The 25895-nt window shown below is 48.5% G+C and overlaps 1 protein-coding gene across 5 annotated transcripts in view; it reads left to right on the top strand.

Moving 5' to 3' along the window:
* The window catches only part of LOC129820060 (thyroid hormone receptor beta), a 223541-nt gene that overhangs the window by 124237 nt on the left and 73409 nt on the right, over positions 1–25895 (top strand). For all 5 annotated transcript variants that reach the window (XM_055876883.1, XM_055876885.1, XM_055876884.1 and 2 more), the window contains exon 2: positions 16844–16942. The gene's annotated coding sequence lies outside the window, so the exon portion shown is untranslated. The remainder of the gene's footprint in view (positions 1–16843; positions 16943–25895) is intronic.

The following is a 25895-nucleotide window of genomic DNA, read 5'->3' as shown; positions in this document are numbered from 1 at the left end:
TGATGACCGGTCTGTCTGCCCTCTGTAGCAGCCTCCACATGACCTGTCTGTCTGCCCTCTGTAGCAGCCTCCACATGGTCATGATGACCGGTCTGTCTGCCCTCTGTAGCAGCCTCCACATGGTCATGATGACCGGTCTGACTGCCCTCTGTAGCATCCTCCACATGGTCATGATGACCGGTCTGTCTGCCCTCTGTAGCAGCCTCCACATGGTCATGATGACCGGTCTGTCTGCCCTCTGTAGCAGCCTCCACATGACCTGTCTGTCTGCCCTCTGTAGCAGCCTCCACATGGTCATGATGACCGGTCTGTCTGCCCTCTGTAGCAGCCTCCACATGACCTGTCTGTCTGCCCTCTGTAGCAGCCTCCACATGGTCATGATGACCTGTCTGTCTGCCCTCTGTAGCAGCCTCCACATGGTCATGATGACCGGTCTGACTGCCCTCTGTAGCAGCCTCCACATGGTCATGATGACCGGTCTGTCTGCCCTCTGTAGCAGCCTCCACATGGTCATGATGACCGGTCTGTCTGCCCTCTGTAGCAGCCTCCACATGGTCATGATGACCGGTCTGTCTGCCCTCTGTAGCAGCCTCCACATGACCTGTCTGTCTGCCCTCTGTAGCAGCCTCCACATGGTCATGATGACCGGTCTGTCTGCCCTCTGTAGCAGCCTCCACATGGTCATGATGACCGGTCTGTCTGCCCTCTGTAGCAGCCTCCACATGACCTGTCTGTCTGCCCTCTGTAGCAGCCTCCACATGGTCATGATGACCGGTCTGTCTGCCCTCTGTAGCAGCCTCCACATGGTCATGATGACCGGTCTGACTGCCCTCTGTAGCAGCCTCCACATGGTCATGATGACCGGTCTGTCTGCCCTCTGTAGCAGCCTCCACATGACCTGTCTGTCTGCCCTCTGTAGCAGCCTCCACATGGTCATGATGACCGGTCTGTCTGCCCTCTGTAGCAGCCTCCACATGGTCATGATGACCGGTCTGACTGCCCTCTGTAGCATCCTCCACATGGTCATGATGACCGGTCTGTCTGCCCTCTGTAGCAGCCTCCACATGGTCATGATGACCGGTCTGTCTGCCCTCTGTAGCAGCCTCCACATGACCTGTCTGTCTGCCCTCTGTAGCAGCCTCCACATGGTCATGATGACCGGTCTGTCTGCCCTCTGTAGCAGCCTCCACATGACCTGTCTGTCTGCCCTCTGTAGCAGCCTCCACATGGTCATGATGACCTGTCTGTCTGCCCTCTGTAGCAGCCTCCACATGGTCATGATGACCGGTCTGACTGCCCTCTGTAGCAGCCTCCACATGGTCATGATGACCGGTCTGTCTGCCCTCTGTAGCATCCTCCACATGGTCATGATGACCTGTCTGTCTGCCCTCTGTAGCAGCCTCCACATGGTCATGATGACCGGTCTGTCTGCCCTCTGTAGCAGCCTCCACATGACCTGTCTGTCTGCCCTCTGTAGCAGCCTCCACATGGTCATGATGACCGGTCTGTCTGCCCTCTGTAGCAGCCTCCACATGGTCATGATGACCGGTCTGACTGCCCTCTGTAGCAGCCTCCACATGGTCATGATGACCGGTCTGTCTGCCCTCTGTAGCAGCCTCCACATGACCTGTCTGTCTGCCCTCTGTAGCAGCCTCCACATGGTCATGATGACCGGTCTGTCTGCCCTCTGTAGCAGCCTCCACATGGTCATGATGACCGGTCTGACTGCCCTCTGTAGCATCCTCCACATGGTCATGATGACCGGTCTGTCTGCCCTCTGTAGCAGCCTCCACATGACCTGTCTGTCTGCCCTCTGTAGCAGCCTCCACATGGTCATGATGACCGGTCTGTCTGCCCTCTGTAGCAGCCTCCACATGACCTGTCTGTCTGCCCTCTGTAGCAGCCTCCACATGGTCATGATGACCTGTCTGTCTGCCCTCTGTAGCAGCCTCCACATGGTCATGATGACCGGTCTGACTGCCCTCTGTAGCAGCCTCCACATGGTCATGATGACCGGTCTGTCTGCCCTCTGTAGCATCCTCCACATGGTCATGATGACCTGTCTGTCTGCCCTCTGTAGCAGCCTCCACATGGTCATGATGACCGGTCTGTCTGCCCTCTGTAGCAGCCTCCACATGACCTGTCTGTCTGCCCTCTGTAGCAGCCTCCACATGGTCATGATGACCGGTCTGTCTGCCCTCTGTAGCAGCCTCCACATGGTCATGATGACCGGTCTGACTGCCCTCTGTAGCATCCTCCACATGGTCATGATGACCGGTCTGTCTGCCCTCTGTAGCAGCCTCCACATGACCTGTCTGTCTGCCCTCTGTAGCAGCCTCCACATGGTCATGATGACCGGTCTGTCTGCCCTCTGTAGCAGCCTCCACATGGTCATGATGACCGGTCTGACTGCCCTCTGTAGCATCCTCCACATGGTCATGATGACCGGTCTGTCTGCCCTCTGTAGCAGCCTCCACATGGTCATGATGACCGGTCTGTCTGCCCTCTGTAGCAGCCTCCACATGACCTGTCTGTCTGCCCTCTGTAGCAGCCTCCACATGGTCATGATGACCGGTCTGTCTGCCCTCTGTAGCAGCCTCCACATGACCTGTCTGTCTGCCCTCTGTAGCAGCCTCCACATGGTCATGATGACCTGTCTGTCTGCCCTCTGTAGCAGCCTCCACATGGTCATGATGACCGGTCTGACTGCCCTCTGTAGCAGCCTCCACATGGTCATGATGACCGGTCTGTCTGCCCTCTGTAGCATCCTCCACATGGTCATGATGACCTGTCTGTCTGCCCTCTGTAGCAGCCTCCACATGGTCATGATGACCGGTCTGTCTGCCCTCTGTAGCAGCCTCCACATGACCTGTCTGTCTGCCCTCTGTAGCAGCCTCCACATGGTCATGATGACCGGTCTGTCTGCCCTCTGTAGCAGCCTCCATGTGACCTGTCTGTCTGCCCTATGTAGCAGCCTCCACGTGACCTGTCTGTCTACCCTCTGTAGCAGCCTCCATGTGACCTGTCTGTCTGCCCTCTGTAGCAGCCTCCACTTGACCTGTTTGTCTGCCCTCTGTAGCAGCCTCCACGTTACCTGTCTGTCTGCCCGCAGTAGCAGCCTCCACTTGACCTGTCTGTCTGCCCTCTGTAGCAGCCTCCACATGGTCATGATGACCTGTCTGTCTGCCCTCTGTAGCAGCCTCCACATGGTCATGATGACCGGTCTGACTGCCCTCTGTAGCATCCTCCACATGGTCATGATGACCGGTCTGTCTGCCCTCTGTAGCAGCCTCCACATGACCTGTCTGTCTGCCCTCTGTAGCAGCCTCCACATGGTCATGATGACCGGTCTGACTGCCCTCTGTAGCATCCTCCACATGGTCATGATGACCGGTCTGTCTGCCCTCTGTAGCAGCCTCCACATGGTCATGATGACCGGTCTGTCTGCCCTCTGTAGCAGCCTCCACATGACCTGTCTGTCTGCCCTCTGTAGCAGCCTCCACATGGTCATGATGACCGGTCTGTCTGCCCTCTGTAGCAGCCTCCACATGACCTGTCTGTCTGCCCTCTGTAGCAGCCTCCACATGGTCATGATGACCTGTCTGTCTGCCCTCTGTAGCAGCCTCCACATGGTCATGATGACCGGTCTGTCTGCCCTCTGTAGCAGCCTCCACATGGTCATGATGACCGGTCTGTCTGCCCTCTGTAGCAGCCTCCACATGACCTGTCTGTCTGCCCTCTGTAGCAGCCTCCACATGGTCATGATGACCTGTCTGTCTGCCCTCTGTAGCAGCCTCCACATGGTCATGATGACCGGTCTGACTGCCCTCTGTAGCAGCCTCCACATGGTCATGATGACCGGTCTGTCTGCCCTCTGTAGCAGCCTCCACATGGTCATGATGACCGGTCTGTCTGCCCTCTGTAGCAGCCTCCACATGGTCATGATGACCGGTCTGTCTGCCCTCTGTAGCAGCCTCCACATGGTCATGATGACCTGTCTGTCTGCCCTCTGTAGCAGCCTCCACATGGTCATGATGACCGGTCTGTCTGCCCTCTGTAGCAGCCTCCACATGACCTGTCTGTCTGCCCTCTGTAGCAGCCTCCACATGGTCATGATGACCTGTCTGTCTGCCCTCTGTAGCAGCCTCCACATGGTCATGATGACCGGTCTGACTGCCCTCTGTAGCAGCCTCCACATGGTCATGATGACCGGTCTGTCTGCCCTCTGTAGCATCCTCCACATGGTCATGATGACCTGTCTGTCTGCCCTCTGTAGCAGCCTCCACATGGTCATGATGACCGGTCTGTCTGCCCTCTGTAGCAGCCTCCACATGACCTGTCTGTCTGCCCTCTGTAGCAGCCTCCACATGGTCATGATGACCGGTCTGTCTGCCCTCTGTAGCAGCCTCCATGTGACCTGTCTGTCTGCCCTATGTAGCAGCCTCCACGTGACCTGTCTGTCTACCCTCTGTAGCAGCCTCCATGTGACCTGTCTGTCTGCCCTCTGTAGCAGCCTCCACTTGACCTGTTTGTCTGCCCTCTGTAGCAGCCTCCACGTTACCTGTCTGTCTGCCCGCAGTAGCAGCCTCCACTTGACCTGTCTGTCTGCCCTCTGTAGCAGCCTCCACATGGTCATGATGACCTGTCTGTCTGCCCTCTGTAGCAGCCTCCACATGGTCATGATGACCGGTCTGACTGCCCTCTGTAGCATCCTCCACATGGTCATGATGACCGGTCTGTCTGCCCTCTGTAGCAGCCTCCACATGACCTGTCTGTCTGCCCTCTGTAGCAGCCTCCACATGGTCATGATGACCGGTCTGACTGCCCTCTGTAGCAGCCTCCACATGGTCATGATGACCGGTCTGTCTGCCCTCTGTAGCAGCCTCCACATGGTCATGATGACCGGTCTGTCTGCCCTCTGTAGCAGCCTCCACATGACCTGTCTGTCTGCCCTCTGTAGCAGCCTCCACATGGTCATGATGACCGGTCTGTCTGCCCTCTGTAGCAGCCTCCACATGACCTGTCTGTCTGCCCTCTGTAGCAGCCTCCACATGGTCATGATGACCTGTCTGTCTGCCCTCTGTAGCAGCCTCCACATGGTCATGATGACCGGTCTGTCTGCCCTCTGTAGCAGCCTCCACATGGTCATGATGACCGGTCTGTCTGCCCTCTGTAGCAGCCTCCACATGACCTGTCTGTCTGCCCTCTGTAGCAGCCTCCACATGGTCATGATGACCGGTCTGTCTGCCCTCTGTAGCAGCCTCCACATGGTCATGATGACCGGTCTGACTGCCCTCTGTAGCAGCCTCCACATGGTCATGATGACCGGTCTGTCTGCCCTCTGTAGCAGCCTCCACATGGTCATGATGACCGGTCTGTCTGCCCTCTGTAGCAGCCTCCACATGGTCATGATGACCGGTCTGTCTGCCCTCTGTAGCAGCCTCCACATGACCTGTCTGTCTGCCCTCTGTAGCATCCTCCACATGGTCATGATGACCGGTCTGTCTGCCCTCTGTAGCAGCCTCCACATGGTCATGATGACCGGTCTGTCTGCCCTCTGTAGCAGCCTCCACATGACCTGTCTGTCTGCCCACTGTAGCAGCCTCCACATGGTCATGATGACCGGTCTGTCTGCCCTCTGTAGCAGCCTCCACATGGTCATGATGACCGGTCTGTCTGCCCTCTGTAGCATCCTCCACATGGTCATGATGACCGGTCTGTCTGCCCTCTGTAGCAGCCTCCACGTGACCTGTCTGTCTGCCCTCTGTAGCAGCCTCCACGTGACCTGTCTGTCTGCCCTCTATAGCAGCCTCCACTTGACCTGTTTGTCTGCCCTCTGTAGCAGCCTCCACGTTACCTGTCTGTCTGCCCGCAGTAGCAGCCTCCACTTGACCTGTCTGTCTGCCCTCTGTAGCAGCCTCCACATGGTCATGATGACCTGTCTGTCTGCCCTCTGTAGCAGCCTCCACATGGTCATGATGACCGGTCTGACTGCCCTCTGTAGCATCCTCCACATGGTCATGATGACCGGTCTGTCTGCCCTCTGTAGCAGCCTCCACATGACCTGTCTGTCTGCCCTCTGTAGCAGCCTCCACATGGTCATGATGACCGGTCTGTCTGCCCTCTGTAGCAGCCTCCACATGGTCATGATGACCGGTCTGACTGCCCTCTGTAGCATCCTCCACATGGTCATGATGACCGGTCTGTCTGCCCTCTGTAGCAGCCTCCACATGGTCATGATGACCGGTCTGTCTGCCCTCTGTAGCAGCCTCCACATGACCTGTCTGTCTGCCCTCTGTAGCAGCCTCCACATGGTCATGATGACCTGTCTGTCTGCCCTCTGTAGCAGCCTCCACATGGTCATGATGACCGGTCTGACTGCCCTCTGTAGCAGCCTCCACATGGTCATGATGACCGGTCTGTCTGCCCTCTGTAGCATCCTCCACATGGTCATGATGACCTGTCTGTCTGCCCTCTGTAGCAGCCTCCACATGGTCATGATGACCGGTCTGTCTGCCCTCTGTAGCAGCCTCCACATGACCTGTCTGTCTGCCCTCTGTAGCAGCCTCCACATGGTCATGATGACCGGTCTGTCTGCCCTCTGTAGCAGCCTCCATGTGACCTGTCTGTCTGCCCTATGTAGCAGCCTCCACGTGACCTGTCTGTCTACCCTCTGTAGCAGCCTCCATGTGACCTGTCTGTCTGCCCTCTGTAGCAGCCTCCACTTGACCTGTTTGTCTGCCCTCTGTAGCAGCCTCCACGTTACCTGTCTGTCTGCCCGCAGTAGCAGCCTCCACTTGACCTGTCTGTCTGCCCTCTGTAGCAGCCTCCACATGGTCATGATGACCTGTCTGTCTGCCCTCTGTAGCAGCCTCCACATGGTCATGATGACCGGTCTGTCTGCCCTCTGTAGCAGCCTCCACATGACCTGTCTGTCTGCCCTCTGTAGCAGCCTCCACATGGTCATGATGACCGGTCTGTCTGCCCTCTGTAGCAGCCTCCACATGGTCATGATGACCGGTCTGTCTGCCCTCTGTAGCATCCTCCACATGGTCATGATGACCGGTCTGTCTGCCCTCTGTAGCAGCCTCCACGTGACCTGTCTGTCTGCCCTCTGTAGCAGCCTCCACGTGACCTGTCTGTCTGCCCTCTGTAGCAGCCTCCACATGGTCATGATGACCGGTCTGTCTGCCCTCTGTAGCAGCCTCCACATTGACCTGTCTGTCTGCCCTCTGTAGCAGCCTCCACATGGTCATGATGACCTGTCTGTCTGCCCTCTGTAGCAGCCTCCACATGACCTGTCTGTCTGCCCTCTGTAGCAGCCTCCACATGGTCATGATGACCTGTCTGTCTGCCCTCTGTAGCAGCCTCCACATGGTCATGATGACCGGTCTGACTGCCCTCTGTAGCAGCCTCCACATGGTCATGATGACCGGTCTGTCTGCCCTCTGTAGCAGCCTCCACATGACCTGTCTGTCTGCCCTCTGTAGCAGCCTCCACATGGTCATGATGACCGGTCTGTCTGCCCTCTGTAGCAGCCTCCACATGGTCATGATGACCGGTCTGACTGCCCTCTGTAGCATCCTCCACATGGTCATGATGACCGGTCTGTCTGCCCTCTGTAGCAGCCTCCACATGGTCATGATGACCGGTCTGTCTGCCCTCTGTAGCAGCCTCCACATGACCTGTCTGTCTGCCCTCTGTAGCAGCCTCCACATGGTCATGATGACCTGTCTGTCTGCCCTCTGTAGCAGCCTCCACATGGTCATGATGACCGGTCTGACTGCCCTCTGTAGCAGCCTCCACATGGTCATGATGACCGGTCTGTCTGCCCTCTGTAGCATCCTCCACATGGTCATGATGACCTGTCTGTCTGCCCTCTGTAGCAGCCTCCACATGGTCATGATGACCGGTCTGTCTGCCCTCTGTAGCAGCCTCCACATGACCTGTCTGTCTGCCCTCTGTAGCAGCCTCCACATGGTCATGATGACCGGTCTGTCTGCCCTCTGTAGCAGCCTCCATGTGACCTGTCTGTCTGCCCTCTGTAGCAGCCTCCACTTGACCTGTTTGTCTGCCCTCTGTAGCAGCCTCCACGTTACCTGTCTGTCTGCCCGCAGTAGCAGCCTCCACTTGACCTGTCTGTCTGCCCTCTGTAGCAGCCTCCACATGGTCATGATGACCTGTCTGTCTGCCCTCTGTAGCAGCCTCCACATGGTCATGATGACCGGTCTGACTGCCCTCTGTAGCATCCTCCACATGGTCATGATGACCGGTCTGTCTGCCCTCTGTAGCAGCCTCCACATGACCTGTCTGTCTGCCCTCTGTAGCAGCCTCCACATGGTCATGATGACCGGTCTGTCTGCCCTCTGTAGCAGCCTCCACATGGTCATGATGACCGGTCTGACTGCCCTCTGTAGCATCCTCCACATGGTCATGATGACCGGTCTGTCTGCCCTCTGTAGCAGCCTCCACATGGTCATGATGACCGGTCTGTCTGCCCTCTGTAGCAGCCTCCACATGACCTGTCTGTCTGCCCTCTGTAGCAGCCTCCACATGGTCATGATGACCGGTCTGTCTGCCCTCTGTAGCAGCCTCCACATGACCTGTCTGTCTGCCCTCTGTAGCAGCCTCCACATGGTCATGATGACCTGTCTGTCTGCCCTCTGTAGCAGCCTCCACATGGTCATGATGACCGGTCTGACTGCCCTCTGTAGCAGCCTCCACATGGTCATGATGACCGGTCTGTCTGCCCTCTGTAGCAGCCTCCACATGGTCATGATGACCGGTCTGTCTGCCCTCTGTAGCAGCCTCCACATGGTCATGATGACCGGTCTGACTGCCCTCTGTAGCATCCTCCACATGACCTGTCTGTCTGCCCTCTGTAGCAGCCTCCACATGGTCATGATGACCGGTCTGTCTGCCCACTGTAGCAGCCTCCACATGGTCATGATGACCGGTCTGTCTGCCCTCTGTAGCAGCCTCCACACGGTCATGATGACCGGTCTGTCTGCCCTCTGTAGCAGCCTCCACATGGTCATGATGACCGGTCTGTCTGCCCTCTGTAGCAGCCTCCACATGACCTGTCTGTCTGCCCTCTGTAGCAGCCTCCACATGGTCATGATGACCGGTCTGTCTGCCCTCTGTAGCAGCCTCCACATGGTCATGATGACTGGTCTGTCTGCCCTCTGTAGCAGCCTCCACATGACCTGTCTGTCTGCCCTCTGTAGCAGCCTCCACATGGTCATGATGACCGGTCTGTCTGCCCTCTGTAGCAGCCTCCACATGACCGGTCTGTCTGCCCTCTGTAGCAGCCTCCACATGGTCATGATCACCTGTCTGTCTGCCCTCTGTAGCAGCCTCCATATGGACATGATGACCTGTCTGTCTGCCTGTCTGTTGTAGCAGCCTCCACATGGTCATGATGACCTGTCTGTCTGTCTGCCTGTTGTAGCAGCCTCCACATGGTCATGATGACCTGTCTGTCTGTCTGTCTGTTGTAGCAGCATCCACATGGTCATGATGACCTGTCTGTCTGTCTGTCTGTTGTAGCAGCCTCCACATTGTCATGATGACCTGTCTGTCTGCCCTCTGTAGCAGCCTCCACCTTGTCATGATGACATGTCTGTCTGTCTGTCTGTTGTAGCAGCCTCCACATTGTCATGATGACCTGTCTGTCAGCCTCCACATGGTCATGATGACCTGTCTGTCAGCCTCCTTGTGGTCATGATGACCTGTCTGTCTGTCTGCCCTCTGTAGCAGCCTCCACATTGTCATGATGATCTGTCTGTCTGTCTGCCCTCTGTAGCAGCCTCCACATTGTCATGATGACCTGTCTGTCTGCCCTCTGTAGCAGCCTCCACATGGTCATGATGACCTGTCTGTCTGCCCTCTGTAGCAGCCTCCACATGGTCATGATGACCGGTCTGTCTAGCCCTCCACATGGTCATGATGACCTGTCTGTCTGTCTGTTGTAGCAGCCTCCACATGGTCATGATGACCTGTCTGTCTGTCTGTCTCTCTGTTGTAGCAGCCTTCACATTGTCATGATGACCTGTCTGTCAGCCTCCATGTGGTCATGATGACCTGTCTGTCTGCTGTTGTAGCAGCCTCCACATGGTCATGATGACCTGTCTGTCTGTCTGTTGTAGCAGCCTCCACATTGTCATGATGACCTGTCTGTCTGTCTGTTGTAGCAGCCTCCACATTGTCATGATGACCTGTCTGTCAGCCTCCACATGGTCATGATGACCTGTCTGTCTGTCTGTTGTAGCAGCCTCCACATGGTCATGATGACCTGTCTGTCTGTCTGTCTGTCTGTTGTAGCAGCCTCCACATGGTCATGATGATTGAATTGTCATGTAAGGTATTTTTAGGTCAGTTGCATCATTGAGGCATATTTTTAGGATACTCCGTCTGTAATCTTTCTAGGAGTTCTGCTTTCAGTCATTCATTCTATAGTAGACTGCATGACAAGCTGGGCTTCAATCTTCAGAGGAAATAACACCTTTATTAGATGGCCTTCGAACCAGAGATTATATGCAGAGAAATGTCAAGTAGAAAACTCTTTTAGATTTTGAGTAATAAGGGGTTGAATCCTAACTGAAAGTACATCAAATCAAATGTTACTGGTTGTGTACACAGATTAGCAGATGTTATTGGTTGTGTACACAGATTAGCAGATGTTATTGGTTGTGTACACAGATTAGCAGATGTTATTGGTTGTGTACACAGATTAGCAGATGTTATTGGTTGTGTACACAGATTAGCAGATGTTATTGGTTGTGTACACAGATTAGCAGATGTTATTGCCGGTGTAGCAAAATGCTTGTGTTTCTAGCACCAACAGACCCAGTAATAATACCTAACAATAAGACCTACAGTTGAAGTCGGAAGTTTACATCCACCTTAGCCAAATACATTTAAACTCAGTTTTTCACAATTCCTGACATTTAATCACCACTTAATTTTAAGAATGTGAAATGTCAGAATAATAGTAGAGAGAATGATTTATTTCAGCTTTTATTTATTTCATCACATTCCCAGTGGGTCAGAAGTTTACATACACTCAATTAGTATTTGGTAGCATTGCCTTTAAATTGTTTAACTTGGGTCAAACGTTTCAGGTGGCCTCCCACAAGCTTCCCAAAATAAATTGGGTGAATTTTGGCCCATTCCTCCTGACAGAGCTGGTGTAACTGAGTCAGGTTTGTAGGCCTCCTTGCTCGCACACGCTTTTTCAGTTCTGCCCACAAATTTTCTATAGGATTGAGGTCAGGGCTTTGTGATGGCCACTCCAATGCCATTTTGCCACAACTTTGGAAGTATGCTTGTGATCATTGTCCATTTGGAAGACCCATTTGCGACCAAGCTTGAACTTCCTGACTGATGTCTTGAGATGTTGCTTCAATATATCCACATAGTTTTCCCTTCTTATGATGCCATCTATTTTGTGAAGTGCACCAGTCCCTCCTGCAGCAAAGCACCCCCACAACATGATGCTGCCACCCTCGTGCTTCACGGTTGGGATGGTGTTCTTCGGCTTGCAAACCTCCCCCTTTTTCCTCCAAACATAACGATGGTCATTATGACCAAACAATTCTATTTTTGTTTCATCAGACCAGAGGACATTTCTCCAAATAGCACGATATTTGTCCCCATGTGCAGTTGTAAACCGTAGTCAGGCTTTTTTTATGGCTGTTTTGGAGCAGTGACATCTTCCTTGCTGAGCGGCCTTTCAGGTTATGTCGATATAGGACTTGTTTTACTGTGGATGCAAATACTTTTGTACCTGTTTCCTCCAGCATCTTCACAAGGTACTTTGCTGTTGTTCTGGGATTGATTTGCTCTTTTTGCACCAAAGTACGTTCATTTCTAGGAGACAGAACGCGTCTCCTTCCTGAGCGGTATGACGGGTGCGTGGTCCCATGGTATTTATACTTGTGTACTATTGTTTGTATAGATGAACATGGTACCTTCAGGCCTTTGGAAATTGCTCCCAAGTATGAACCAGACTTGTCTTGGCTGATTTCTTTTTATTTCCACATGATGTCAAGCAAAGAGGCACTGAGTTTGAAGGTAGGCCTTGAAATACATCCACAGGTACACCTCCAATTGACTCAAATTATGTCAATTAGCCTGTCAGAAGCTTCTAAGGCCATGACATCATTTTCTGGAATTTTCTAAACTGTTTAAAGGCAAGTCAATTTAGTGTATGTTAACTTCTGACCCACTTGAATTGTGATACAGTGAATTATAAGTTAAATAATCTGTCTGTAAACAATTGTTGGAAGGATTACTTGTGTCATGCACAAAGTAGATGTCCTAACCGACTTGACAAAACAATAGTTTGAGAGTGGTTTGAGAAACAAGAAATTTGTGGAGTGGTTGAAAAACGAGTTTTAATGACTCCAACCTAAGTGTATGTAAACTTCCGACTTCAACTGTACATGTCGGTCTGTGAAGGAAACATTCAAAGATTTCGGTGCATATTCATAGTCTTAAACTACATTAGTGTATTCAGTTCTTATGGAGTAACTTAGATGTGAATTGACATTTAATAGCTAAATGAATCACTTCAATCTCTCATGTCATGTCAAGATTATTTGTAGCATGACAGAATCATTGTAGACTCAAATGGATATAATATTCCATATTTGCTGCTTGATGAAGAACTTTAAAGCCTGGAGTGTTTTTAGTGCTGTGCATCAGATGTAGGAAAATAAGAGATGAATGCCAAGCTCTTCTCTGAATCATTGAGTAACCCTTTCAAATATAACTCAATCACCATGGAAACACCGGGAAATGATAGAGTTGATCAGAGTGCATTGGGCAGATCTCTGTCACTCACCCCCCTCTCTCTCTCTCTTTCTCTACAACAGTGTCCCTCTTTAACCTGCCAATCTGCCTCTCTCCCTATACACTCTGACTTCTTCTTTCTCTCATTCACTCTCTTTCTCCTTTCTCTATCTCTTTCTCTACAAGTGTCTCTGTTTAACCCACCAATCTGCCTCTCCCTATACACTCTCTCTTTCTGTCTCTCTCTCTTTCTCTTTCTCTCTCACACACACACATCAACAATAATGAAATGATCTGTTTCAGACTGTTAAACTATAATATGTATGTAAACCGTACTTCATTAAATATTAGCACTAGCCTATTTACTATTATGAGCCTCCCCAAAAGGAAATGGCAGTTCAATGAAAATCTTTATTGAAAGGCGTCGTGCACTTACTTGTACTGAGAGAGAGAGAGAGAGAGAGAGAGAGAGAGAGAGAGAGAGAGAGAGAGAGAGAGAGAGAGAGAGAGAGAGAGAGAGAGAGAGAGAGAGAGAGAGAGAGAGAGAGAGAGAGAGAGAGAGAGAGAGAGAGGAGAGAGAGAGAGAGAGAGAGAGAGAGAGAGAGAGAGAGAGAGGAGAGAGAGAGAGAGAGAGAGAGAGAGAGAGAGAGAGAGAGAGAGAGAGAGAGAGAGAGAGAGAGAGAGAGAGAGAGAGAGAGAGAGAGAGAGAGAGAGAGAGAGAAGAGAGAGAGAGAGAGAGAGAGAGAGAGAGAGAGAGAGAGAGAGAGAGAGAGTTATACAAGTGATCACTGTCACTAGAAGAGGAATGGCTAACCCAGTCCTTCTGGCACTGAACTAATGGAGTCAAGAAAACAAATAAACAAGTAGCCTAGTTTCCTTTCGTCGTGTTCGTTCCTGTGCACTTAATTGGCCTGCTTCCTACAGTACCCAACTGTGTTGTTGTTTGTCTGGTTCCTTTGAGCCGCCAAATTAACTAGGAAGCCTTATTGTATTGTGTTTTCCTTTTGGCACAACTTCAAACACAACCTGGATCTTTACCGGCCGACCGACACTGAGCATGTCCGTTTTATAGCAGCATGGAGCGTTTCATTTAAACGCTTTCTACGAATCTCAATTTCTCAGTAACGGCCTCGCCCACTTTAAGAGGCAGATTGGATCAGACTAGGGCTGGGCGATATATATTGTACCAGTGAAAAGTTTGGACACACCTACTCATTCCAGGGGATTTCCTTATTTTTACTATTTTCTACATTGTAGAATAATAGTGAAGACATCAAAACTATGAAATAACACATATGGAATCATGTAGTAACCAAAAAAGTGTTAAACAAATCAATATATTTTATATTTGAGATTCTTCCAAGTAGCCATCCTTTGCCTTGATGACAGCTTTGCACACTCTTGGCATTCTCTCAACCTGCTTCATGAGGTAGTCAACCTGGAATGCATTTCAATTAACAGGTGTGCCTTGTTAAATAGTGGAATTTATTTCCTTCTTAATGCATTTGAGACAATCAGTTGTGTTGTGACAAGGTAGGGGTAATATACAGAAGATATCCCTATTTGGTAAAAGACCATGACCATATTATGGCAAGAACAGATCAAATACGCAAAGAGAAATGTCAGTCCATCATTACTTTAAGACATGAAGGTCAGTCAATCCTGAACATTTCAAGAACTTTGATAGTTTCTTCAAGTGCAGTCACAAAAATCATCAAGCGCTATGATGAAACTGGCTCTCATGAGGACCGCCACAGGAAAGGAAGATCCAGAGTTACCTCTGCTGCAGAGGATAAGTTAATTATTGTTACCAGGCTCAGAAATTGCAGCCCAAATAAATGCCTCACAGTGTTCAAGTAACAGACAGATCTCAACATCAACTGTTCAGAGGATACTCTGTGAATCAGGCCTTCATGGTCGAATTGCTGCAAAGAAACCACTACTAAAGGACACCAATAAGAAGAAGAGACTTGCTTGAGCCAAGAAACATGAGCAATGGACATTAGACCGGTGGAAATCTGTCCTTTGGTCTGATGAGTCATAAGGAAAAACAGCCACAAGTGCTGAGCATATCTGGGAAGTCCATCAAGACTGTTGGAAAAGCATTCCAGGTGAAGCTGGTTGAGAGAATGCCAAAAGTGTGCAAAGCTGTCATCAAGCTACTTTGAATCTAAAATCTAAAATATATTTGGATTTGTTTAACACTTGACCTCAACATCTGAACAAAGTGGACAGGCTAGCATGCTGGTCAAACAGTTGGAGACAGAACGGTGTGTTCATAACTATTCAACTCGTCTGCCTTGTTAGCTAGCAAATAGATCCAAGTTTTCTAAACTTGAAATATAAATATTCCTATAAAGATTAGCTTGCTACACGCTACTAAGTGGGCTTTTGCTTGAGAGATTGTTTATGAGACCTTTGTTAACTTTCTATAATGCCTGCTACAAAAAGTTAGTCGTTATTAGTGAATGTGCATTATGCATGGTTCTGGTAAAAAGAAAACATATACAAAAAGGTCCTTTATCATAGATTGACTTGAATGCCAGATCAGTGATTATTGCAAAAGCAGGTTAAACTATTTTTCTAAAATAATTCAGTTATTAGTACGTCTTATGGTTATGGAAGGCTTATATCTAGCCTAGGTATAATATTACAACCTCTGAATTCATTAGATAACAATGGCACCGGAGAAGAAGGCTGGCGTGTTTTTAACTTATCAGACCTTTAACTCAACGACCTTTAACTTATCAGACCTTTTACCTTACCATCAGACCTTTAACTCAACTACCACCAAGCAACCAACCATGCTGACTCGCGCTATAGTAGACTAATAGCTGACATAGCTAGGTTATTTATCATCCAATATGATTACAAAGTACCTGTCTTGACTGCATCAAACCGGGAGAAGCTAGCTAGCTAGGCTAACTGAGGCTGCATGCGCTTTCGTGTCCTACACAGTTACAAACAACAACAACTCCATTCAGAATATTAAGTACAGCTGTTGGTTGCTGTAGCCTATCCTCCTTTAACTTGTAATTCCATCATTTTAATTCCATCTTCCATTGATTAGATATCTACTAACTTTTGCCACACACAGAGGCTCTATGACTGTAGCCTATTGCCGCTTTGATGACTTATGATTGGTCATGAACAAGCTACACGCTCCACTCTCGTGAAAAGCAAGAGTAGCAGCATAAATTATACAATTTCTCTCTCTCTCTACTGCAGCAGTCACATTGGATCTGTACGGGTCCTCCCGGACAAGTCAGTTAAAATTACACATACCTGAGGTCCTGTGAAAATATATCAGATCCGACCCCGACCGTGACATTATTTAGAACCCGCTTGGGTCCCAAATCGGGTTTCAGGGTATTCAGGTACAGGTGGTTCCATGAAGACCTTTAGTCTGCTCCCCTCCTCCTTTTCTTTCTGCAGAAGTATGTATGATTATGTTCAACACCAGAGGTTAATGATGTCGTAAAGCATGTCTGAGAGCTACTACTCCACACATCCAGCGTGTCACTGCACATATGTCTTCATATAGTCTTTTTAAAGCCTCGTAGTTGCAGTGCCTTCATACGTGTTACTGTTACCCAGTGCTTGAAGTGGAATGAAAAAAGGTGCCAGTACTCAAACAGTAGAACGTTTAAAGTGTCAGTACTTGCAGCGGCCCAATTCATTAGACTGTGTGTATTTGTGTGTGTGATAGTGTAGTGTTCAATGAAAACGGCAAATGCTTTCCTCCCTTAAATGGAGATCTTTCCAAAGCCTTTACATCCTCGCTGTCCCTAATGTATTGTTTTTGAAAAACATTCTAAATCTATTTGCTTGGTAGTACATTTATTTGTTTATGCATGTGCTTGTTGAGGATTAGGCCTATCCATGAACATTGTTTTGGATTATAGCACCACACACGTCTACCTCTTTGTACGTATTTGAATGCAAACACTGTTATGATTGATTAAGAGACATGTAGTCTTGATGAGACCAGGCACCAGTGTGTATAATAGAATCTGATATTCCTCCTCTGGTTTTCTTGTTCTTCCAGGGCTCTGTCTGGCGGGGCTCGGCAGCTCCTCAACCCGGGTTGGAGACTCCTCGGCTCCCTCCCTCCCTCTCTCTATCCCTCTCTCCCTACCTCCCTCTGGTAAGAATGGCCTTTTGTTGCACAATGCTCAGACAGCTAGCCAGCGTCCAACACCTCAAACACACACACACACACACACACACACACACACACACACACACACACACACACACACACACACACACACACACACACACACACACACACACACACACACACACACACACACACACACACACACACACACACACACAGAGTGCCTCACAGCATGCCAGGGTCTCCTCAGCTCTGCCAATACAGAGAGGAAAGAGGAGACCACAGCAGTCAGCTTCACTTCAGCGCCTTTCCCCGGCCTCAGCTAAACAGCACACACACATGGTCAGAAATGGAATTAATGACTTAGCCCTTTTTATGGACGCAGTACATTTGATTCTAAGTTGTCTGAAGGTGAGCCAGTCAGTAGAGCTAACAGTGTGTCTGGCTTCAGACCAAGGTCTGTTATTTTGCTAAATGAACCCGGCATGTTCAGGTGTGAACCATGGGTTGGCTCTATCTTTCATTCTTCATCTCTTCATAGGAGCATGTTTATCAGATACGTTGATAAACATACAATAAAATGGTTCAAGAGCAAGTTAGAATGGTGAAGATCATGTCAGAACCCTTGCACGTATTTATGAGGGTTATTTCTAAGTATGAGATCAATCAGAGTTGATTACATTGAAACGAGTGGGCTCAGAAATCAGTTGGACTAATTTCAGATCAATACATGCTGATTTAAGACGATCAGACAAAGGAGTAAGCCAATCAAGATTCAGATCCCCCAATTACAGAATAAATGGAACCGAGTCAAATGTGGTTTCCATGTGTTTGATACCGATCCATTTATTCCATTCCAGCCATTACAATGAGCCTGTCCTCCTATTGCTCATCCCACCAGCCTCCTCTGGTGTGCGTGTGCTTAAATTAGTATCTGGTCTATGCTTTCTAAGAACCACATGGAGCCTGTTCAGGAACGGGGAAACATTACAGAACGCTCAGATAGAAATGTCTTCAACAAACATGAATGTAGAATAGGGAACAGGGACCATGCCAGCTCTAGTCATTACATTTCTACGTACATTTCTATCTGCAATGTACGTTTTGAAGTTTGAACTATTCATCTCATTGAGTAGAATACACCCCCTGGTGTGCTGGGTTAACACACACACACACACACACACACACACACACACACACACACACACACACACACACACACACACACACACACACACACACACACACACACACACACACACTGGCTGGGTGGCTGGGTCAGGCAGTTCTCCTCAGTCTCTGAAAGATGAGACCTGCCCAGCCAACTTCCTTATTCAGACCTGGGCTGCTACATAGAGAACATTAGACCTGGACTACTACATAGAGAACATCAGACCTGGACTACTACCTAGAGAACATCAGACCTGGACTACTACCTAGAGAACATTAGACCTGGACTACTACCTAGAGAACATTAGACCTGGATTACTACCTAGAGAACATCAGACCTGGACTACTACATAGAGAACATTAGACCTGGACTACTACATAGAGAACATTAGACCTGGACTACTACCTAGAGAACATCAGACCTGGACTACTACATAGAGAACATTAGACCTGGACTACTACATAGAGAACATTAGACCTGGACTACTACCTAGAGAACATCAGACCTGGACTACTACATAGAGAACATTAGACCTGGACTACTACATAGAGAACATTAGACCTGGACTACTACCTAGAGAACATCAGACCTGGACTACTACCTAGAGAACATTAGACCTGGACTACTACATAGAGAACATCAAACCTGGACTACTACCTAGAGAACATCAGACCTGGACTACTACATAGAGAACATCAAACCTGGACTACTACCTAGAGAACATCAGACCTGGACTACTACATAGAGAACATTAGACCTGGACTACTACCTAGAGAACATTAGACCTGGACTACTACCTAGAGAACATCAGACCTGGACTACTAACTAGAGAACATTAGACTTGGACTACTACCTAGTGAACATTAGACCTGGACTACTCACCAAATAGCACCCTGTTACTTGTAGTGCACTACTTTTGACCAGGGCCCATAGGGCTGTTACAGACACAGGTCTAGTCTAGGGAGTCTAGAAAAGGCGTCTCCAACTTCAAGAACCTGATTATTTTCAGAGATATTTAGGTATACATGAGAGGAGTTGGTCATATTATTAAACATGAATGATCTCAAGATTTACCACTTTATTACCATTTAATTCGCTTAGTATTTATCTCTAGGGAAATCTATCTCTATAATCTATCCCTAGGGAAATCTATCTCTAAGGAAATCTATCTCTAGGGAAATCTATCTCTATGATCTATCTCTAGGGAAATCTATCTCTATGATCTATCTCTAGGGAAATCTATCTCTGTGATCTTTCTCTAGGGAAACCTATCTCTATGATCTATCTCTAGGGAAATCTATATCTGTGATCTATCTCTAGGGAAATCTATCTCTAGGGAAATCTATCTCTGTGATCTATCTCTAGGGAAATCTATATCTGTGATCTATCTCTAGGGAAATCTATCTCTAGGGAAATCTATCTCTGTGATCTATCTCTAGGGAAATCTATCTCTGTGATCTATCTCTAGGGAAATCTATCTCTGGGGAAATCTATCTCTGTGATCTATCTCTAGGGAAATCTATCTCTATGATTTAACTCTAGGGAAATCTATCTCTGTGGTCTATCTCTAGGGAAATCTATCTCTGTGATCTATCTCTAGGGAAATATATCTTTGTGATCTATCTCTAGGGAAATCTATCTCTGTGATCTATCTCTAGGGAAATCTATCTCTGGGGAAATCTATCTATGTGATCTATCTCTAGGGAAATCTATCTCTGTGATCTATCTCTAGGGAAATCTATCTCTATGATTTATCTCTAGGGAAATCTATCTCTATGATTTATCTCTAGGGAAATCTATCTCTGTGGTCTATCTTTGGGGAAATATATCTCTGTGGTCTATCTCTAGGGAAATCTATCTCTGTGGTCTATCTCTAGGGAAATCTATCTCTGTGGTCTATCTCTAGGGAAATCTATCTCTGTGGTCTATCTCTAGGGAAATCTATCTCTATGATCTTTCTCTAGGGAAACCTATCTCTATGATCTATCTCTAGGGAAATCTATCTCTGTGATCTATCTCTAGGGAAATCTATCTCTAGGGAAATCTATCTCTGTGATCTATCTCTAGGGAAATCTATCTCTGTGATCTATCTCTAGGGAAATCTATCTCTGTGGTCTATCTCTAGGGAAATCTATCTCTGTGATCTATCTCTAGGGAAATCTATCTCTGTGATCTATCTCTAGGGAAATCTATCTTTGTGATCTATCTAGGGAAATCTATCTCTGTGATCTATCTCTAGGGAAATCTATCTCTGGGGAAATATATCTCTGTGATCTATCTCTAGGGAAATCTATCTCTGGGGAAATATATCTTTGTGATCTATCTCTAGGGAAATCTATCTCTGTGATCTATCTCTAGGGAAATCTATTTCTGTGATCTATCTCTAGGGAAATCTATCTCTATGATTTATCTCTAGGGAAATCTATCTCTGTGGTCTATGTCTAGGGAAATCTATCTCTGTGATCTATCTTTGGGGAAATATATCTTTGTGATCTATCTAGGGAAATCTATATCTGTGATCTATCTCTAGGGAAATCTATCTCTGTGATCTATCTCTAGGGAAATCTATCTCTGTGATCTATCTCTAGGGAAATCTATCTCTGTGATCTATCTCTAGGGAAATCTATCTCTGTGATCTATCTCTAGGGAAATCTATCTCTGTGATCTATCTCTAGGGAAATCTATCTCTGGGGAAATCTATCTCTGTGATCTATCTCTAGGGAAATCTATCTCTGTGATCTATCTCTAGGGAAATCTATATCTGTGATCTATCTCTAGGGAAATCTATCTCTGTGATCTATCTCTAGGGAAATCTATCTCTGTGGTCTATCTCTAGGGAAATCTATCTCTGTGATCTATCTCTAGGGAAATCTATCTCTGTGATCTATCTCTAGGGAAATCTATCTCTGTGATCTATCTCTAGGGAAATCTATCTCTGTGGTCTATCTCTAGGGAAATCTATCTCTGTGATCTATCTCTAGGGAAATCTATCTCTGTGATCTTTCTCTAGAGAAATCTATCTCTGTGATCTATCTCTAGGGAAATCTATCTCTGTGATCTATCTCTAAGGAAATCTATCTCTGTGATCTATCTCTAGGGAAATCTATCTCTGGGGAAATCTATCTCTGTGATCTATCTCTAGGGAAATATATCTCTGTGATCTATCTCTAGGGAAATCTATCTGTGTGATCTATCTCTAGGGAAATCTATCTCTGTGATCTATCTCTAGGGAAATCTATCTCTAGGGAAATCTATCTGTGTGATCTATCTCAAGGGAAATCTATCTGTGTGATCGGCAGTCTGTAATTCTGTTAACCACAACTGGAACTTTCAAGTTGTGCTCTTTTGGAACACACAGCAGGGTTTCTCTCTGTACACTGCATGAGGCGATTGTAGTGTTTTGGTGACAGGCACACACACACACACACACACACACACACACACACACACACACACACACACACACACACACACACACACACACACACACACACACACACACACACACACACACACACACACACACACACACACACACACACAGTGTTTTCCCCTATTGGTTTAGCTTCATCTTAATGTAATATGATAAGGCTACCAAACAAAAAGTCCAATTATTTTGAATGAAAACAACATCTGGTGGCCTTTGTGTGTGTGTTTGTGTGCCTTTATTATAGTATGTCTACGTTGCCGTGATGATGATCGAGGCCATATTAAATAACACTATTAAACCCGAGCTTGGAAAATGAACTATCAGAACAAAACAAGACTTCTGCTCGTTGTGAAATGTTTTGTGTGACTAAGCTCCAAGGCTGCTATCAAAAGGCCATCTTAGATAGGGGTACAACAGGCTGTTATGAAGGCACTGAGAATATGGTATGTTTATTTCATTCATTTCATGATGCATAATGACATTTTGCACTATTGACTAAATAATGACTCCGAAGGCCACAAACCTTAGATAACTATAGGCCTAGCTACTTTGGTGCCATGTTTTTCTTTCTTTCTTTCTCTCTCTTGCTGGTGCTTTGAAATAGAATATTTGAAATAGAATATAATTTACTGCAGCTAACATCCACCTAGGGCACAATTTCTTCTGATTCAGCTAACTGTTCCCACCTCAGTCCCAGAACGATTTCATATTGGAAAAAGCTTTTACACACATAAAAATGCACAAAGTATTAATTTGTACAGATTACTTGGTTTTCCAAAGATTACATTTTTTATCCATTTGTGGGCAGTTATTCAGCACTTGTTTTGTAAGTTGTTCTGGCTAAGAGTGTCTGCTGCGGCCAAATAACAAAAATGTAATGCATTTTAAATGGACCATGTCTCTCACACTCACACTCACACTCACACGCAATTCAATTTAAGGGCTTTATTGTCATGGGAAGCATATGTTAACATTGCTAAAGTAAGTGAAGTAGATAATATACAAAAGTGAAATAAACAATGAAAATGAACAGTAAACATTACACTCATGTTCCTATCACGTTCCTGACCTTATTTTCCTTTGTTTAGCTTTGTTTAGTTGGTCAGGACGTGAGCTGGGTGGGCAGTCTATGTTATGTGTTTCTATGTTTAGGTTAATTGGTAATTAGCCTTATATGGTTCTCAATCAGGGACAGGTGTTTGACGTTTCCTCTGATTGAGAACCATATAAAGGTAGGCTGTTCACACTGTTTGTTTGGGGGTGATTGTCTTCCGTTTTTGTGTATGTACCACACGGGACTGTTTCGTTTGTTTAGTCTGTTCCTGTTTGTGCGTTCTTCGTGTTATGGAAGTTCTCATGTCCAGGTCGGTCTACGTCGTTTTTGTTATTTTGTAATTTATTCAAGTGTGCTTCGTGTTCGTCTTGTTTGAATAAATTCATTATGTACTCCACAAAAGCTGCGTTTTGGTCCGATCCCTGCTCCTCGAGGAGGAGAACAATCGTTACAGAATCACCCACCCCCCAAGGACCAAGCAGCGTGGGGAAAAAGCAGCAGCAGCGTTCGCAGGATTTCTGGACATGGGAGGAAATACTGGAAGGTAAAGGACCATGGGCACAACCTGGAGTATATCGCCGCCCTCGTGAAGAGCTGGAGGCAGCTAAAGCCGAGAGGCGGCAGTATGAGGAGGCAGCACGGAAGCAGGAGCAAAATCTGGACTACACTACGTGGGAGGAGATCGACAGGTGGGCGATCGACCCAGGGAGAAGGCCGAAGCCCGTCTGGGATTCTCTGGCGCAGTGTGAGGAGGGATACCGGCGAATGGAGGCAGCACGACGACGCGGTAGGAAGCCTGTAAGTCAAGCCCAAAAATTTCTTAGGGGGGGGGGGGGCTAAAGGGTAGTGTGGCGAAGTCAGGTAGGAGACCTGCGCCAACTTCCCGATCTTACCGTGGAGAGCGAGAGTACGGGCAGACACCGTGTTATGCGGTAGAGCGCACGGTGTCTCTTGTACGTGTGCATAGCCCGGTGCGGGTTATTCCACCTCCCCGCACTGGCAGGGCTAGATTGGGCATTGAGCCAGGTGCCATGAAGCCGGCTCAACGCGTCTGGTCTCCAGTGCGTCTCATCGGGCCGGCATACATGGCACCAGCCTTACGCATGGTGTCCCCGGTTCGCCAACACAGCCCAGTGTGGGTTATTCCACCTCCCCGCACTGGTCGGGCTACGGGGAGCATACAACCAGGTAAGGTTGGGCAGGCTCGGTGCTCAAGGGAGCCAGTACGCCTGCACGGTCCGGTATATCCGGCGCCACCTCCCCGCCCCAGCCCAGTACCACCAGTGCCTACTCCACGCACCAAGCCTCCTGTGCGTCTCCAGAGCCCTGTTCCTCCTCCACGCACTAGCCCTATGGTGCGTGTCTCCAGCCCGGTACCACCAGTTCCGGCACCACGCACCAAGCCTCCTGTGTGTCTCCAGAGTCCTGTGCGTCCTGTTGCTGCTCCCCGCACTAGCCTTAAGGTGCGTGTCCTTAGCCCGGTACCTCCAGTTCCGGCACCACGCACCAGGCCTACAGTGCGCCTCAGCCGGCCAGAGTCTGCCATCTGCCCAGCTGCGCCTTAACTGTCCGTCTGCCCAACGCCGTCTGAGCTGTCCGTCTGCCCAACGCCGTCTGAGCTGTCCGTCTGACAATCGCCGCTTGCGCTGCCCGTCTGTCCTGAGCCTTCAAAGCCGCCCGTCTGTCCTGAGCCTTCAAAGCCGCCCGTCTGTCCTGAGCCTTCAAAGCCGCCCGTCTGTCCTGAGCCTTCAAAGCCGCCCGTCTGTCCTGAGCCTTCAGAGCCGTCCGTCTGTCCTGAGCCTTCAGAGCCGTCCGCCAGACAGGAGCCGCTAGAGCCTTCCGCCAGACAGGAGCCGCTAGAGCCTTCCGCCAGCCATGAGCAGCCAGAGCCGCCCGCCAGCCATGAGCAGCCAGAGCCGCCCGCCAGCCATGACCAGCCAGAGCCGTTAGACAGTCCGGAGCTGCCCCTCAGTCCGGAGCTGCCCCTCAGTCCGAAGCTGCCCCTCAGTCCGGAGCTGCCCCTCAGTCCGGTGCTGCCCCTCAGTCCGGTGCTGCCCCTCAGTCCGGTACTGCCCCTTTGGTGGGTGGCCATTGGGAGGAGGCTACGGAAGCGGGGATTGACTATGGTGGGGTGGGGAAAACGTCCAGAGCCAGAGCCGCCACCGTGGACAGATTCCCACCCAGACCCTCCCCTATAGGTTTAGTTTTGGGGGGGGGGGGGGGGGGTACTGTCACGTTCCTGACCTTATTTTCCTTTGTTTAGCTTTGTTTAGCTGGTCAGGACGTGAGCTGGGTGGGCAGTCTATGTTATGTGTTTCTATGTTTAGGTTCATTGGTAATCCCTCAATCAGGGACAGGTGTTTGACGTTTCCTCTGATTGAGAACCATATAAAGGTAGGCTGTTCACACCGTTTGTTTGTGGGTGATTGTCTTCCGTGTTTGTGTATGTACCACACGGGACTGTTTCGTTTGTTTAGTCTGTTCCTGTTCGTGTGTTCTTCGTGTTATGTAAGTTCTCATGTCCAGGTCGGTCTACGTCGTTTTTGTTATTTTGTAATTTATTCAAGTGTGCTTCGTGTTCGTCTTGTTTGAATAAATTCATTATGTACTCCACAAAAGCTGCATTTTGGTCCGATCCCTGCTCCTCTTCAGACGAGGAGAACAATCCTTACAGTTCCTAAAGAAAAAAAAACATTACAAATGTCATTATGTCTATATACAGTGTTGTAACGGTGTACAAATGGTTAAAGAACAAAAGGGAAAATAAATAAGCATACATATGGGTTGTATTTACAATGGTGTTTGTTCTTCACTGGATGACCTTTTCTTGTGGCAGCAGGTCACAAATCTTGCTGCTGTGGTGGCACACTGTGGTATTTCACCCAGTAGATATGGGAGTTAATCAAAATCGGGTTTGTTTTCAAATTCTTTGTGGATCTGTGTAATCTGAGGGAAATATGTGTCTCTAATATGGTCATACATTGGGCAGGAGGTTAGGAAGTGCAGCTCAGTTTCCACCTCATTTTGTGGACAGTGTGCACATAGCCTGTCTTCTCTTGAGAGCCAGTTCTGCCTTCGGCTGCCTTTCGCAATAGCAAGGCTATGCTCACTGAGTCTGTACATAGACAAAGCTTTCCTTAAGATTGGGTCAGTCACAGTGGTCAGGTATTCTGCCACTGTGTACTCTCGGTTTAGGGCCAAATAGCATTCTAGTTTGCTCAGTTTTTTTGTTAATTCTTTCCAATCTGTCAAGTAATTATCTTTTTGTTTTCTCATGACTTGGTTGGGTCTAATTGTGTTGCTGTCCTGGGGCTCTGTGGGG

Source organism: Salvelinus fontinalis, chromosome 22 (assembly GCF_029448725.1).
Source record: "Salvelinus fontinalis isolate EN_2023a chromosome 22, ASM2944872v1, whole genome shotgun sequence".
In the NCBI taxonomy this organism is placed as follows: domain Eukaryota; kingdom Metazoa; phylum Chordata; class Actinopteri; order Salmoniformes; family Salmonidae; genus Salvelinus; species Salvelinus fontinalis.
The sequence above is the reverse complement of the archived record's forward strand: the minus strand, read 5'-3'. Positions and strand labels throughout refer to the sequence as shown.